At 44.8% G+C, this 18,101-nt stretch overlaps 1 long non-coding RNA gene across 1 annotated transcript in view; it reads right to left on the bottom strand.

Moving 5' to 3' along the window:
- The window catches only part of LOC122798873, a 32,744-nt gene extending 15,663 nt beyond the window's left edge, over positions 1-17,081 (bottom strand). The window contains exon 1 of the long non-coding RNA XR_006364323.1: positions 17,030-17,081. This is a non-coding gene — a long non-coding RNA (uncharacterized LOC122798873). The remainder of the gene's footprint in view (positions 1-17,029) is intronic.
- Positions 17,082-18,101: the final 1,020 nt, after the last annotated feature.

Below are 18,101 nucleotides of genomic sequence, written 5' to 3'. Positions count from 1 at the left end.
TACTCCTAAGTGTTGTGGATCCAGCCCAACAGCAACAGCAGCAGCATACATGTGTAATGATGGAGGCTGGAGCCACCCAGCAGCAGGACACGGAGCATGCAGGTAACATGCCATGTGTATAGTTGACCGTTCTGTACATTGTTAGGTTATGCATGTGTGAGGTGTGTCCTCATATTGTAGCTGTAATCTTGGTAATTATTGTGCAAGAGTGATATTCTCAATATCAGCAGTAGACCTGTGGAAGCTAACTGTTGCACTACTAAACTGTATCATACTCACAGTATCAATGGCACAGTTGTGCCCACTGACAATAAATGTCTCATTTCTACAGGTCCCTCTGGTGTAACAGCAAGGCAGCCTATCCATGCTGGTGAGTGTGTAATACCACTACCTTCAATACTCTTGATACTAACAGTAATAATAGGCTGAAGCAGTAGTGCTATGTGTTTGATTGCAGGTGTGTTTGTGTCTGTGTGTTGATATCTCATATACTGAGGTGTGTGCATGTGTGAATGTGCCCATGTGTGCATGTGTGCATGTGTGCATGTGCCTATGTGTGCATGTGTGCATGTGTGCATGTGCGCATGTGTGCATGTGTGCATGTGTGTATCAGTGGTGACATTGTGTACACATTGTAAACTGTGTTTCCTGTCTTACTCCCACAGGTTCTGGTGTTGCTCTGGTGTTGTGCAGCAGGGAACCTGAATCAGCTGCTGTGGATAGTGATAATGATTATACCTGTGTAATGGCACAGGTAGGTGTGCCAGGGTCCGTCATTGGTCAGCCAGTTGACAGTACACAGCTGTCGACCCCATCAATGCGCACAGTCATCCTGCCAATACATCCTTTGTCACCAATGTCCCTAGGTGATGGACAGGATACAGTGGGCATTGACCAGGGTAATGTGGTATCAGTGGCACATGCATCCCCACACAGCAGCGATGGCCAGGGTCCTGACATGGTACCACACAGGCAGACGTCCAGGGGTTCTCATGGGAGCATCCGTGGGTGTACCGCCCTTGTCAGACATGCCCACAGAGGTCTTTCAACCTCAGCTATATTTTGGGCTGTAATGCAGGCACAGTCACGTATGGAACGGTATGCCAGACAGGGTCTGAGGGAGCTGAGAGCATGTCGCACAGCTATGAGTGACAGTGTGCGTGATGTTGCGGCTACCATCCGTAACTTCACTGAGGTCATTGACAGACATTGGGGGGACACATTAGATCTGTTTCACAACTACATGTCCATGAGCCAGGGCAATGGTGAACGGTTGAGACATCGACGTGGCCATATGCCAGCAACAGCAGCAGTTGGCAGCCATCGCGGATGACAACAGGCCCGCGACCGCTCCCATAGTGCCAGCAGCAGCCCCAGCAATGCTGGATCTGTGCTGTCATCAGACCGCCCTAGGAGACCACGTGCACGTGGCTCTGGACAGTCCCAACAGGGACCTGTCTCCAGTCACCAACCACCTGCTTCCGATGACAGTACCCAGTCTGGCTTAGTACCTGATATGGTCCGTAGCACCCCTGCCAGGCACAGGTACCGTGTCCATGGCCACAGACAGTGATCTGTATGACCTGGCAGGTACAGTCTGTGGCTGTCCACAAACACCTGTATATGGCAGCCATGAGATGGGACTGTGTGCATGCATACACACATGCAAATTGATAACACCTAGGGCTACTGCATACATGCACACACTGCATCAACATTGCCCCATCTTGTACTGCTGTCCCTCACCAACACACACACACACACGTCAATTGGTTGTACCAGTGGCAGACTCCGGCATACCAAGTACACACCCTGTGCATATGATGAAACTGTGCCACCTCCTGCAATCTGTAACATCGGTGCAGGAACAGGTTAACATGGTGCTGATGCACAGAGTGACTACATAGAAGTGTTGTAATAGTATAATGTTGACAACAGTACAGTGTAATGATATAATTGTGGGTAAATACCAGCATGCCTGATGCAGTTACAGTATGAATGTTATTGTGTTGTTTTGTACACCCATAGTAATTACCATAGTATACTGTCTGCACATCTTTGCATACTGGTGGTGAGGCTGTCAAGAGATGGCCACCTACATAGGTAGCACAGGGGATACGAAAATGTACATATTGATACTCAATGATGGTCATGTCAACTGCGAGTTGCATGCTGTCCACACTCGACTCTGCAATGAGGATGTTTGAAGATGTTGATATCTGTGCAGTAATACACAACAGGTTCAAGACTCACAAGAGCACACTAGCACTACAAGGTCACACCTCATACCATGCATGACAGCACCAAAACACAGAACTAACTATGACAGGAGGGAGAGTCTCCATACATGTCAAGGATACTGTGGTGCCAGGACAGGTAGCATACATCATACTAAGTCTGGAACTGCTGAGTGAGGGCTCAGTGTCTGTTATTTGAAATGTGTATTATTACAGGTATGAGCACTTGGGTATCAGGCCGGTTATTCAACATTACGAAGGTACATGGTCTATACACTTGTGGGGGCTGGGGCTGGACCCAGCCCGTCTGACCTGTGAATGTCTGGGTACAGGCTTATAGTGCCTGCATATATGCACTGTTACCTACTGGAAGTCGTACACCTTGTTTGTTGTAGTATAGTCTACATACAGACCTGCTGACTGTAGCTTTGTTTGTATGCACATTTGCTTGTTATGTTCCTGAAACACTGATTCCACCTGCAGTGCAGATTTACAGTGCCTCTGTGGAACCCTAGTGACATCTGTATTGCTTACTGTACTGATGTCCATGTCTCACTTGACAGAACATCACTGTTTGCCTTGTTTGCATGTAGGTTGCCTGTAACACATTGCATATGACTTACCTCGCGTTTGCTCAAGACAGCATTCATATATGCCAGCACTAACAAATCAGGAGCACTACACCCTCACATACTCACCTTGAATACCTTGTTCCTCATTGGCCCTATGTGTCGTTACTTAGTATGGGATTCACAATGCTATGGTAGCATGTGCAAAGGTCACCTGTCAATCTACTCTCTGGTCCATTTGGTGAATCTGTGAGTCATGTGGCAATGTTACAGCTGCCTCATGTACACAGACAACCCTCTCCCCTTCACATACACTTACAACACATGTGAGAGATGCAACCACATAGTCAAAATGGGGGCTAAGCTCTCTTAACTCAGTACTAGCATACCCTGTCAGGTGGAGTGGGATACTACAGTGAATACAGTACCAGTCTCACATAGACCCGCCACAACCACAATCCAATCACAGAAACACACAGGTACATTCTTGGACTCTCAGAATAGCATCCTGCCTGAGCAGCTGACACCTGCAAAGTGGACACACAAGCAAATGTTAAGCCAGAGCAGAGCACATGCAACACATAGCTCACAAAGCCTGTGTGCCAAACAGTCACAGGCCATACGGCTTGACAACACACCTGCTACAGTTGTATGAGGTACCTCTATCACGCTGAGATGCCCATTGGGCACTATGATCCACCACATAACACAAGCATACAGGTCACTCCAAGGCATGTAGAAATATGACTCAGTCATTGTCTGTGCCAGTGTGTATGACCTGTGACGCACCTCCCTGGACTACATGTTAGGGGACATAGAGGGGGCTCTCTGAGCTTGTGGCACAGGCTGGTATGATCCTGACCTTGAGTAGCATCTTACCCTCACCAAGAATGCTGCCACAATATGTAGACAGGATGATCAGTTTCTACAATTGCCGTATGTTTCGGTGACATTCAAAGGGGATCCAATGCCTGTCAGCATGGGATTACATGCTGGACAAGCCACATTGCTTTGCTTAGGACAGCTTGCACCTGTCACCCATGGGCCATTGAATATTGGCAGAGGCTGTTGCTACACACATAGTGCCTTTGTATGCAAGGCTGACATTACATAGCCACCTACACAGGTATCACACGGGATAGGACACTAATAGTAATGCTACTCAACAGCAGCAGTGTAAACCTCAAGATGCATGCAGTGGAAACTGTCCTTAGCATGGGGTACAGCAATATCCATGCAGTAACAGACTCCTGGTACAAGGCTCCCAGGTGCACACCATCACTGCCGGGTCATACCTCATACCATACTTGTCTTCCCCTACACATGCACCAAACCAGAACAGGGGGGATGTATCCAAAGGCACCTCAGATACCCCCAGGTTGGTGGCACAGCACAAAGCATCAGAGCCTATCCATGTGCAAATAACAGTGGGTTAGACTGCCTTCAGGTTCATAGCCTGGCACACACCACCCTCCCATATCCAGGAAACCCACTTGGCCTTCCTGACAACACTGGGAATATGACGGTCTCTACAAACACCATTATATGGGTGGACTGCGACTACCCAAACATAGAGTGTGAGCATTACTCTAGCTCCAAGACCCTATCTGAAGGGTTCTTAGCATTCATTCCCTGCATTGCTATGGAACAACTTGTTACCACTCCCACAAGAGGTGACAACATGCTGCACCTGTTCATCACCAACATGTGGACTATATGCTCCAGACCAGTCGTGTATCCCTCGCTGGTGTGATGACACCATCTACAACCCACACTGTATATTCACATACCACATTCAGCCGCTGCACAGAACACCACAGTCATACAGTTGTCTAATGCATATTCCATGTATTCACATGAGGCAGGCTTCGGACATGGGGACTATTGAAGTTCACAGGTACATATGTGTAGGTGGCACACACATACATCATGTGTGCATTCACATTACTGATATAATGTATGTCGTGCAATATTGGGAACAACACCCCACACACATGGACAAACTGTGTGACAAAAATGCACATGGCGTTTGGAGGATACAAACTCCTACCTAACTATGTTATGTCACTTGTGAGAGACGCAGTAGCAGAGTGTGCTATTTGCATTACTGGGAGGCTTGCTTCCTCCTGCTGTACTTATTGGGTGCTGACATCATCAGTGTTTAGACAGTGGAATATGCAGCATGTGTTGTGTTGTACTAGTTGCCAAAAGGAACATTCCTCTTACACATGGAATTGCACACACACACTACTCCCCCACACACATTCACACACACACTGAGCACTTGCAGGATTCAAACCCCTACCGAACTATGTTAGAGCACTTGTGAGAGACACAGTAGCAGAGCACACTATTTACATTACTGGGAGGATTGCTTTCTCCTGCTGTACTTATAGGGTGCTGACATCATCAGTGTTTAGTCAGTGGAATATGTAGCATGTGTTGTGTTGCATTAGCTGCCAAAAGGAACATTTCTTTTACACATGGAAATGCACACACACTACTCCCCCACACACACACTGAACACTTGCAGGATTCAAGCCCCTACCTCACTATGTTATGGCACTTGTAAGAGACGCAGTAGCAGAGCATGCTATTTGCATTACTGGGAGGATGGCTTTCTCCTGCTGTACTTATAGGGTGCTGACATCATCAGTGTTTAGACAGTGGAATATACAGCATGTGCTGTGTTGTACTAGTTGCCAAAAGGAACATTTCTCTTACACATGGAATTGTACACACACTACTTCCCCACACACATTCAGCACTTGCAAGATTCAAACCCCTACCTAACTATGTTATGTCACTTGTGAGAGACACAGTAGCAGAACATGCTATTTGCATTACTGGGAGGATGGCTTTCTCCTGCTGTACTTATAGGGTGCTGACATCATCAGTGTTTAGACAGTGGAATATGCAGCATATGTTGTGTTGTACTAGTTGCCAAAAGGAAAATTTCTCTTACACAGGGAATTGCACACACACTACTCCCCCACACACATTCACACACACACTAAGCACTTGCAGGATTCAAACCCCTACCTAACTATGTTATGACACTTGTGAGAGACACAGTAGTGGAGTGTGCTATTCACATTACTGGGTAGCACTTGTGCTCCTGACATATGTATAGTGTGCTGATATCATTATGTATGAAGAGGTATGTACATCTGTTACTATCCATCAGTACAGGAGAGAGCATATCTATGCATTAACTTTGCACAGACACAGTGGCCTACTGTACTGTGGAGGCAGATGCCAAATACACTGTGGATAGCCTTCTGTATTCCCTGGGGACAACAGCCTAGTATTGCACTCTACGGCCATATGTTTACCTGTCAGATGCAAGTATCTGTTGCTCATACACTGTTTGTGGGTCTTTATTGCCATAGCTTTCCCTATCTCTATGAACAACTTGTGTACTGTGGAAGATGTTTGCATATGAGTGGGATCCATTACTTTACTTATGTCTCTGTTGTAATTTCACTGTGTACACTGGGCAGATTTCTGTATTGTGGGAGGTTCCTGTGTTAACACATACAAATGCCAGATATGTGTGTGCAACTGCTGAACTGTGACACGGCCTAAGTGTGTGAGCATGCCCAGTTCACAGTTTCTATGGCTTCTTGACTGACACGTCTCATTTATCTAAGTGTGCGAGCATGCCCAGTGTGAACTTTCCTTATGTTGGGATCTGTGGTACACCACATTTGTGTTTGTGTGTGGACGTCATCTATATTTCACATGTACAGTTGAGTGTTGGAAATCAGGTTGTGTTCTTACTGCCCAACTGCTTTGTGTCTGAACCTAACAGGCATTATGCTGTGCCTGCAGGGTCGCCGTGGGATAGTTTGCATACAGTTGTCAACATCCTTTCCTACTGACCAAACAGTTGTATTGTCGTATAGTGTACTGGTGCAGTACTTTCACTGTGGTGGACAGTATCATCGGTGTCAGTCCTATCACTGCTTGTAATATTTATAGTGAGCACACCAGACTGGTTGAGGGCCAGTTGTACAGATATGACCATGTTGCATTTTGTTCAGATATGGACAGCATAGTTCATGATTGTCCAAAATTGTTAATGTATTCCACAACTTGTGTGGACAGTGACAAACAATGGCCATGTGCCCTAGTCCATTTGTAATGCTAGTCACAGAGTGTTTGTCATTCAACACACATTTACTGGTGTTTGCCATAACATTTGTCAAGGTTAGTGTGCTGTGCCTCTGTCTACCCGTGACATACAGGTGATATCCAGGGTACACCTACCATCTCCCATCCAGTCATCATGATTCCTCTGGATGACAGTCAATGAGGGACTCCCTGGATAACCTGTACTGGGAGTTTAGTCGTGAGTGGAGTGAGCTTCTGGGTTATGGACCAATCGGTACAGCATGTCCTGTTTATGTCTGTGCTGGGGTTCAGGCCTGTCAGCTGTATAGGTCACCAGCATTCAGATTTTACATGGTGCCACATGTCCATTGATACCAGCTTGGTCATGGTTTTATACATCAGACACAGTTCACTTCCAGCCAGGCGGTATGTCACTGTGTGGAGCTGCAGTTTGTTTAATCAGGCAACACATGGCATCTGTTACAGCTCTGCGATCCTCCTGGTGGGGTATTTGTGGGGTCTTTCCAGTTGATGCAGGTGTCTGCTAAGGTACATCCCTGAACGGCCATTGTACACAATTGTGAGGCTGCTGATGGATGACTGGAGAGGCACATTGACCTACCCTGACCTAGCTGTGCTTATCTTCATGACTAGGTGGGTATATACTATGTTTCTGTAACCATTACAGACACATGGTTGTCACATGCAGGATATCTATCACCTTGTGTCCCCAGGTCTCTTATTGCTCCTGATGTACTTACTGGGTTAACACCTATGTGGTAATTTCTGGCCATGTACTGTGTTTCCACAGGGGATGACTATACACTATTCTGCATTTAGCTTGTTGACATGGCTGTGGCACCACTTGTCTGTTTCTATGTGTGCCTTTTGTAGGTTGCTTGTGTCAGCTGGAGGGTCCGATATGGTGGGCAGTTTGTAGTCCTCTGCGAACCTGTTTGGACAGAGTCCTTCCATGTTGGCCTGTACCTATGTGACATATATAGCATACAAGTGAGGTCCCAGGACCATGCCTTGTGAGATGCCAGTTGTACCTGGTTTGCAGTCTGACATGGCTGCAGCATGTCTGACCAGGTCAGTTCTGTCCTTGAGCTGGTTTGCAACCAATCTACTTGGATAGAGGTTTATAGTTAGGCTGGTGAGCTTATCTGTACTGACCAACTAGGGTATTGTGTGGAAGGGTTTAGCAAGGTCCAGATAGGCTGTGAGATCCACATTCCCCACATCAATGGCCTTGGAGCGTGTTTCACATGAGTCAGACATGTGTAAGGGGCAGGATCTGACCTATGACAGCCACACTGGGTAGGGTCCAATGTCTGTAGGTACCCAATCTCGTTATTCCTGGGATCCATGATCATCCTCTCCATTACTTTGCCAACCTAGATAGTCAGGGTTGAGGGGTGATAGTTTGCAGTATCCATTCAGGCACCACCTTTGTGGTGAGGGACCACTGTTGCTGTACACTGCTCTTTGGGTACATATCCTGTGGTAAGACTGATAGTGAGCAGTAGTGCTATTTGGTGTTCCATTCTTCTTACAGTACTTGTTGGACACAACCCAGAACACCATCTGGTACCATTAATGCTGCGTGGTGTGCTTTGTAGATGCTAGCTGTTACCTCAGCATCTGCAATGTCAGGGGGCCTTCACTCTGCTGGGATACATATTTGGCAGTTAGGTGCTGGTGGGGAGTTTGCAAAGAATCTGTTAGGTAGGATGTTGTCAATGTGTGTGGGTTTGGTGTATTGTTTGTGATATTAGAGTACTGCAGAGCATATCTGTGGATTATCACCATGGTTCCTACCATCAGGTAGGACAGCTGTGTGATAATCCTTTGTGTCCTGCACAATTTGTATCGTCATAGGTTCATAGATTCATACTAGGCTATCTGCCCTGGCCTTGTTTGAGCATGGACAGACTGTGTGTGAGTTTTGACACCCCTTGCAATGTGCGTATTATGCCCATGTAGGGTTTACTTTACTAGATGTGATGCAGGGATGGCCCCCAGTGTACACCTACTATCTCCCATGCACTTCACCAGATTTCTCTTGTTGAGTATGAGTGTGGTGCTCAGCCTATCATGGACTGGGATTCTGTTCCAGAGTGTAAGGAGCCTCTGGGTTATGGATCTGTCCCTCCAGCACATCCTATTTATCTATGTGTGGAGGTTCAGATATCTCACTGTGGTGTCTCTGCTGGATTTGGGGTTTCTGCAGTGGAGCATGTCCATTAATTCTGGATTGGACATGGCCTTGTTCATCAGGCATACATTGCCTCTGACTGGGCAGTATGCTTGTGAATTGGGCTGTGGTTTCTTCAGCCAGGCTGCAGATGTCAAATGTTTGGACCCTTTATCCTGTTGGTGAGGGTACATTTGGGGTCTTTCTAACTGCTGCAGGTGTAAGTTAAGGTACATCCGAACTGGGGCATTGTTGTCATGTATGGGCCTGATAAGGGATGAGTATGGGGGTACAGTGACCTCTCTTGATGTACACGTGCATCCTTTCATATTAAGGTGGGCAATATAGCAGGTCTTCCTGGACACCTTGGCAATGTGAGTGTCACATGACAGGTTACCATCCACTTGTGTCCCTAGGTCCCTGATTACTTCTTCCATACATAATAGATTGCCACCTATGTCATACTTTGTGTGTGCCTTGTTTGGTATTTGTTGAGACATTCCTACTCTGCAGTGTCTTCAGGAAGGCTGGCTGGGGTTCCTGGGTTTGTGAGTGTGGTCTGTAGCAGGCTGAAAACAGGGACGCAGTTTGAGCCACTGTTGCTTGCCCGTGGATAGTCCATGCTGCTTCTTGCTGTGGTACCAACCTGGGGGTGGGGTTATCCTTGACAATTACTGATAGCCACACTCCTATTGTAGTGTGTTCCATGTTTTGGAGCTGTAGAGCATGGTATGAGGTATAACCTGGTAGTATTAGGGTGCTCTTCTGGGCCTTGACCCAGGTTTCTGTTACAGAACAGATATTACCATTCTCCATGCTGAGGTGGGTTTGGTCTGCATGCACCTTGCAGGTTAGACTTCTGGCGTTGGGTAGCATTACATCCAGGTTGTTATCCCTTGTGCTACCTATGGTGGTGGGTTTGTGTTTCCAGCCTTACCTATTCAAGGCACAGTGGGGGTGACAACAGCCTTTGCCAGTATCCACACAGACAGGTATGCTGGATGCATGCCATCCCTAGCAGGTGGGGCATCATGTCTTGCTCAGCATGTCAGCCCAGGCTGTCAGCCATTTGTTCCTCCTTGCTAACAGCAATACTTCAGCCAATTATAGTACTTGATCTTGTTGTCTTCATAGTATGGCATCATGCTTGGTGAGGGTGAGATGTTAGGCAGGGTCTTCATGTTTGCATATATTAGATGGTGTTACATTGCTTAACACATGGCAATCATGCCTCAGGTGGTGCTGCAGGGCTGCCTCTGTCGGATGCACATACTACACTCCCTGTACGTGTTTGGAAGCCGGTTGTGTCATGTTAGGCGTCCCTGTTACTATATGAGTGAGTCAGAGAGGGGTATCATTCCCAAGGTTCCTACTGAGCCAGTGTATGTGCTATGCGTTGCCTCTTTGCCAAGGCCAGGGCATACTGGGCATGCCTCCTTCTGCCTACTGAGGCAGGCTCAGGTTGTTCCTCCTCCGAGTCACGCCCTGCCTGTGATGGCCTTGGCTATGGTGGGGGGCTGTTTGTCCCGGCCCTATGCTGGACTTGCTGCAGCTGTTTTCGCAGAATCATATTATGTAGCATAGCACATACCATGACAATTTGGGTACATGTAGTTGGTGAGTACTGCAAGGCTCCACCAGATGTGTCCAGGCATCGGAACCGTGACTTGAGCAGCCCAAACACACACTCTTTTACATTACGTGTTTGTGCGTGTGCCTCATTATGGCGTTCTTGTTCAGGTGTGTGTGCATTTCTGATGGGTGTCATCAGCCACAGCTCCAGTGCATATCCTGCATCCCCCACTAGGTGACCATGTGGGATGTCTCCATTGGCAAATGTCTGGTACAGCTGCATCAAATGCCAGATATGGGAATCATGGCAGCTCCCAGGGCAGCCAGCACACACATTAATTATTATGCCCTGGGCATCAAACACGACCTGGCAGTTGATGGAGGGGAAGCCCTTGCAGTTAATGTAGGCCCTACCCCACTCACCGGCTGGTGCTTTGATGCGTATGTGCGTGCAGTCTATTGCACCCACTACCTCAGGGTATTCCGCTATTTGATGGAAGAGACGCATATTGCTGGCCAATACCTCACGGGAACTGGGGAAATATACATGCTCACCGACATGTGCTGACATGGCATCCAGGAACTGGTGCAGTACCCTGGAGGCTGATGCCTGTGATGTCCCCATCATATCACCAGTTGGTCTCTGGAAGGTACCTGTTGCTAGTATTCTTAGGCCAACACATACCTTGGTTTCCACTGGGATGGGTTCCCCTCTGTTGGTTCTGTGTGTGAGGCGTGGCCTGCACAGCTCAACAATTTGCTGCAGGAGGTCTCTGTCCACTCTATAGCACTCCACTATCTCCAGCTCATGTAACCCCTCGTAGGTGACCCTGGGCCTGTACACTCTTCTCCGTCTCCTCACTGTGGGTTGACTGGCAGCATTTGCATTGTCACCACCCTCAGCAAGTCTCCTATGTCTCCTTATAACAGCTATGGCAGCCCCTAGCATGTTTGGTCTGAGTGCAGCTTTTTCAATTTTCACTTCTACTAGCTTACTCCTGTCTTGCAGTGTCTCTTGAGAGAAACATACTGCAATGCTGTTTGCAGTGTTTTAAGTGCTGGGCTGGGCTAGTATTCTGCCTGTGTAATTGCCTGCTTCTAATTGTTTTCACCTGCTAGCTCTACCAGTATTCCCTGCTAGCTTCCTACTATTTCTTCTGCTTCCTTTTTCCTCTCTGTTTTCTCAGGGGGGAGCAGCGCACATACCAGCGAAAACACGCTCACAGTGGCTACCACGCACGCACACATGCTTACACGGACTAGAATCTGCTTATTTGGGTTAAAATGCATGCACACCAGTGCAAACAGGTTAATAGATCTTTACACAAGCTCCTACATGCTTACTCTGCCTTACATGTGCGCACTCTGCCTTACTCGCGCCTCCCAGCGAGCACAAGCGCACATGCACACACAGCAAGAAACTGTGGTGTTGGCCACAGTGTACACCTTCTATTTCTTGACTTTCCCATGCTTATCTGTTGACACTCCTCTTTTTATGCTGTGTGATTGACATCTTTCACATACCACTTTGCTCCAATGAGCTGGATTTCTTCCTGACATTCCCCCCTGTGATGTCATCTATCTCCTACTCTATTACTCCCCCTTATCTAACTCTTACACTACACGGAATGTGCTCATTTGCTATGTGACAGTGTGATTCACTATCCTACCACTCATTTACATAGGATTGCCTAATAATGCTTAGTTACATGTCTTACACTCAGCTTCCCCCCTTAGCAACCACTAGACGGTGGCCATGTTGTTTTTGGTCTGCTAGTCCCTGCATTGCAAATCCATGCATTACATAAATCCCACATTTGTGGGTTTCATACTTTTTATTTTATTATTTATTTTACATTTGTTTACCGGGCTAGTCCAACTGGATACATGTCCATTTTCAGTGGAGGCCCGGGGAGAAAAGCTCCGCTACAATACTACTTAGGTAAAAATAAACAAAATGTACCAAATAACATACAAATTAATAATAGAAAAAAAAACAATGTACTTTAAGCCTATGGCAGGATGTAATAGTATTCGAGTACAGTAAGAGATTTAGCAAAGAAAGATAAAAATAAAGAACTTAATTACCCTATTACAACTACATTGGAAGTTGAAAAAAATATTTATGTATGCCTTTATTACATATGGAATAACAGAAACAGTTATATAGAGGATAATTTAGAGTGTTAGATATAAGAAGAAAACGAATGGGTGTAAAGAATCAAAAAAGAAGGAGGTAAGAATGCTTAGTCAGGGTTATTGCAAGAGCAAAGCCAGTGGTTGGATAAGAAGAGTTTTAGTTTAGTTTTAAATATTGGGAGTGATGTTTGAGTTGTGAGGTCTTGAGGTAGTTGATTCCATATTTTACCAACCGAGTTGGAAAATGTGGAATCACCTGCTGTGTTATTAGATAGAGAAGTTTGAATCAATATTTTGTTAGAGGAGCGAAGGTTTTAGATTGTTATAGGGTTTTATGAGGATGGAGAGCATTGGAGTGTTGTCAGGGTGGTAAAGGGCTTTATGGGCAATTGTAAGTTGACTAAATTGTATTTGGTGGAGTAATTCTAGCCACCTAATTTTTAGATTGAAGCAATGATGAGTCCTGTATGGAGAGGCTGTAGCAAATCTGGCAATGTTGTTATATGATGTAGCTAGTTTGTTAAGATTATGTTTAGAAAGATTAGTATAAATAGGGAGGCATATAATAGGGTAGATATTAAGTGGGTTCTAGCTATTGTAGTTTTAGCTTCTGGAGTAAGGAAAGATTTGATTCTATAGAGAGAACCTAGTTTTCTGTTAGTCAATTTTATTGTAGAGTTAATGTGAGTGTCAAATTTTAGTTGATTGTCAATTGTAATACCCAGGAGTTTGGTGGTTTGTTCTGGAGAGATAAGGGTGCCATTGTTGGATGTGAGTGTGAAATTAATGGAGGGAGACAAGTGAGTGGGAGTAAAAATCAGGAGTTTGGTTTTCTTTGGGTTAAGGAGGAGACAATGATTAGAGAACCATTGCTCTATAGTAGTGAAGGTGTTTTGTGTGAGAGAATAAAGTTCCGACTGTGTTGGGGCTGAGGAAATGATGGTTGTATCATCTGCATACCTTTATTTTTATGTCTTATTTAGCGCAGCCCATTTGCGCGGGGCTGCGCTGCGTTTAAACATCGCCGATCGCCGAAAAAAAATAAATTATTTCATGTTTGCATCGGGTTACCGTGCCAATGGCCACATATTTGGCCACTGGCATGCTGCCTGCAACATATGCACACTTTATTTGGAGCTGTCATGGCTCCATTGTGTTATTTGCAGTAACGTACTCAGTTGTCAACTGAGTACATTTCTGCACCTAAGACGACTCTTACACGGGCTGGTTTCAGCTTCGTGGATCACTAATCTGCCTCATTTGCATGCCTTTCGGCTGCAAGTGAGGTAATTAGCATATCCACGCCCTGCCCGTGTAAGAGTCGTTTTAGCTGGTCTCTTACATGGGATTTTGGGTTGTTCCTGGATCGCGATGGCTGCATGGAGTCTTACACGACTCTTAGACTCCATGCAAGCCATCGTGAATCCTGCCCTTAGTCTTAGGCATTCAAGAGCAGAGGACAGCTCCAAGTCACTAAACAGGAATCCCATGGATCTGTTTTATAAAGTCAAAATATTTATTTATAAGAGTTGAATTATGAAAGGAGAGAAGAGGAGTGTTACTTCACTGCTGTCTTTTCTTAATGGCTTGGAGGAAATACAACCCAGTATATTTTAACCATTCAGGGACAAGACAGTGGAGGGCAGCAATTAGCAATTTAAGAGTGTTTATACTGCCCAGTCGTCTGGAGGAGGAGCTTGTATGTGTAGTGGTGTGAGCAGAAATAAAGACCTTTTCACATCCAACACTTAATCTATTAGTGGATTTTTTTTAAAGAGTTACATTCATTAACCTAGTGAACTGAGCCTGCAAAGGTATTCCTCATCATCAGATATAAATTACAGATTTAATGTTTGTAAAACAGCTTCACTTTGCAAAATGATGTCAGGTGTATACCGGCAGCAAAAATTGAGAATTGACGGAGGCCACTCAGAAATTCATGGCACCCTATTGTTTTGCCTTCAAAACTGGTAAATACAGAGGGATTTGGTACCTTTGAGAGGTATGGTCAGAGGTTGTAGGTTTAAAAATCACACTTCCCAACTATACAATACTGTTTTCATCAGTAATACACAGTAATGTCAGACCTATAAATCAAGGGCAAGACTAGCCTGCTGTAAAGTGTAATCAATATAACTGGAGCACAAATATGTACAATATATGCACACATCCATGATTGCTTGCTGCTATCAATCAGTAATATACTGTGCATCTGTTATGAGCTTGGTAGTCTTAACAGTGGAAATGTTATTTGTTAGGAGATGGTATTGTTAAAAGTAAAGGTAGCAGAATAGAGTCAAAGAATTGTATAACTGCATTGTATGTCACATATGACGTTACTAATGTTCTCCTTGTTTCTTTCACTGCAACCCTCATGTCTTTTTATTCTTTTTCTTTTTTTCTTTCACAGCACAGTGGGGTAGGACTGACCACAGCACAGTGGGGTAGGACTGGCCACAGCACAGTGGGGTAGGACTGGTCACAGCACAGTGGGGTAGGACTGGCCACAGCACAGTGGGGTAGGACTGGCCACAGCACAGTGGGGTAAGACTGGCCACAGCACAGTGGGGTAGGACTGGTCACAGCACAGTGGGGAAGGACTGGCCACAGCACAGTGGGGTAGGACTGGCCACAGCACAGTGGGGTAAGACTGGCCACAGCACAGTGGGGTAGGACTGGTCCACAGGATGCACCTGACCCCAATCTACTGACTACAGCACCAAGGCCATACTAGAGAGCTATGTATGGGACGTTTTTTTTGGGGGGACAGCTGCCCTGTTTGTTTCTTTTTGGGGGGGGGGACATAGGCATTTCAGGGGCAGGCAAGTTGGCAAGGTGAGGAACCACAGGGATGGTGAAGGCCACAAGAGGGTGGTAAGCACCATGGTTTGGATGAGGGTGGGGAAATTGTGAACCCATGGATGTCAAGTTGGGTGACAGTGAGAATTGAGTCCGCACACCTCACTGCGCTAATGGTAGCAGTGTTTAATGTCTGTGTCTCCTTGTATTATTTAGTACAATGTTGGAGAGCAGGTGGTCCATTTGGTGTAGTAGTGTGCCCACTATGCAGTGCACAATCCTATGCACCATACCTGGCAACTCATCCCAGATGATAAATGCAGCCCCACCACCACTGCTCCCAGAGAGAACCAGCGGTCTATCCTCTGACACAGAACTACCTAATGGGCCAGGTAGTGCAGGAGCAGCAGAGGGGGTGCTGCCAGGTTGCAGCCAGATGTGCTGGGCCTTGGTGCAGTGGCCGGTGGAGTGAGAATAGGAGGATCACCTGGAACCTGCCTACTCTGTTGTGCTGTTGTAATAAAAATAAAAACATTAAAACACAATAATAAAATAAAAATAACCTCAAAAATAGGAATAAAAATTATAACAATAGAAAATAGATAACAAACTAAACAAAATTAGAAATAATAAAACAAATTAAAATACATAAATACAAACAAAATAAAAATAAAATAAAAAACAAAATATATAAGAATGAAATACAATATTATACATAATAACAATAAAATAATAAGAACTTAAACAATAAATAAATAGAAGAAAAGGAGTGGGGTGAGAGAAAAAAAAAAGGAGGACATTACTAACTTCAAAGCTAATATACAGTACAAAGCTTTCTACAATTATTTAACTCTGTTCTGCTACGTTTTACTTTTAACAATACCAACTCCCAAGACATTTCTTTATTAGGTTGAAGACTACCCAGTTCCTAGCACATGCACACTATAGTGCAGATCAAATTGCAGCGAGCAATCTTTCATGCAGGAATATATTGCACATATGCATGTTCCATTTATACTGATTACAACTGACAGCAGGCTATTCATGCCAGAGGTATAGACATCTGAACTGAATATATTTAAACACTATTGTATAATTGGGAAGTGTGGTCTTTGAACCCACAACCATTGAATACTGTAATGCTGTACCTTTCTTCTGGACTACAGACTAATGCATGCATACTTACCTTTTATACTTTACAGATGCATGCTCACTGTTATTTGAGAATGTGGAACTGTTGCTTTGTGCTACAGACTAATGCATGCATACTTTATTTTACTGTTGAGCTATGAATGCTCAGTTTTATACAACTGTATGAAATAACAACTAAGCCATCTCTAACTGTTAAAGGTACAATGACAGTACTTTTTATATGCATACATACCACATGCTTCTCTCACCTCTGCTAGCTGCGCACCATGGGACGGCCCCTTCTTTGGCAGCTATGGAAAAGGTAAAACAAAACAGAATGCCATTCTGAATGCCGGTTTTGACTATATTCAGCTTTGACTTTTACAATTAGTTAATGCAATTTATACATACACATCTGTGGAGTGCTCTCTGCTCAACATTCCATGATCCACTGATCAAGGGTATCCCACTTTCTCCTAAGGAGGTCATCATAATGAAGATGGCATTGTTTGCTAGTGCTTGGGATACCCATCACACTAGTCAAAGCCCTTGTCACACTAGTCCAGGCTTCAGACTTATACTGAGAGCTTACATAGTTCCCCTGCAGAAGGCATGAGCCATGCACCTTAACTAGGAGCCCAACAAAGACTTTGGACTCCTGAACACCCCAGCATTGTGAGCGGAAGCACAAACCCTCTCCAACAACACCAGCCATGTCTCCTAAAGATCAAGCTCAATGTATAATGAGCATTTCCCACCAATTCCAATTTATATATCATGTTTTTTCACCAACTGCATATATTGCACTAACTGAGAATGTGCACTGTTTTTTTTGCTATATTTGAAAAAATCTGTGCCCCGATTACCATCCCACAAACACAGTAAGCCAGAGTGCATGTGTTTGCATGATGGTAAGTGGTGGTCACTAGTGACAAGCAATGCAATTCCAAGATTATTTGATATACAGTCACTTGTGTAACTCTGTCACTCAAATGGGATAGCAGAAATATGGTTGCATGAACATAGTGCAAATTTTATCCACAGTCATACTTTTGATAATATATACACAATACACAAATAAATAAATAGGTAAATATGTGACACAATATTAGTGTCTCAGCCCTCATACATATAAATATTAACATCAACTACACTTATGTCAGGTGTTATAACTGAGAGTAAATATAATGTGACTTGGAACATGAATAAAAGTGCATGGAATATACAGTTTTTGAATCTTGGACCATGTGTATAGTAGTTTTAAACTTATAGCTCTTGCCACAAGAAAGTTGAGAAAACACTTGCCTATGTTGCACTTAATTTGCATACTTTTTATTTATT

Source organism: Protopterus annectens, chromosome 3.part1 (genome assembly GCF_019279795.1).
Source record: "Protopterus annectens isolate FY-2018-M chromosome 3.part1, PAN1.0, whole genome shotgun sequence".
Classification (NCBI taxonomy): Eukaryota; Metazoa; Chordata; order Ceratodontiformes; family Protopteridae; genus Protopterus; species Protopterus annectens.
The sequence above is the reverse complement of the archived record's forward strand: the minus strand, read 5'-3'. Positions and strand labels throughout refer to the sequence as shown.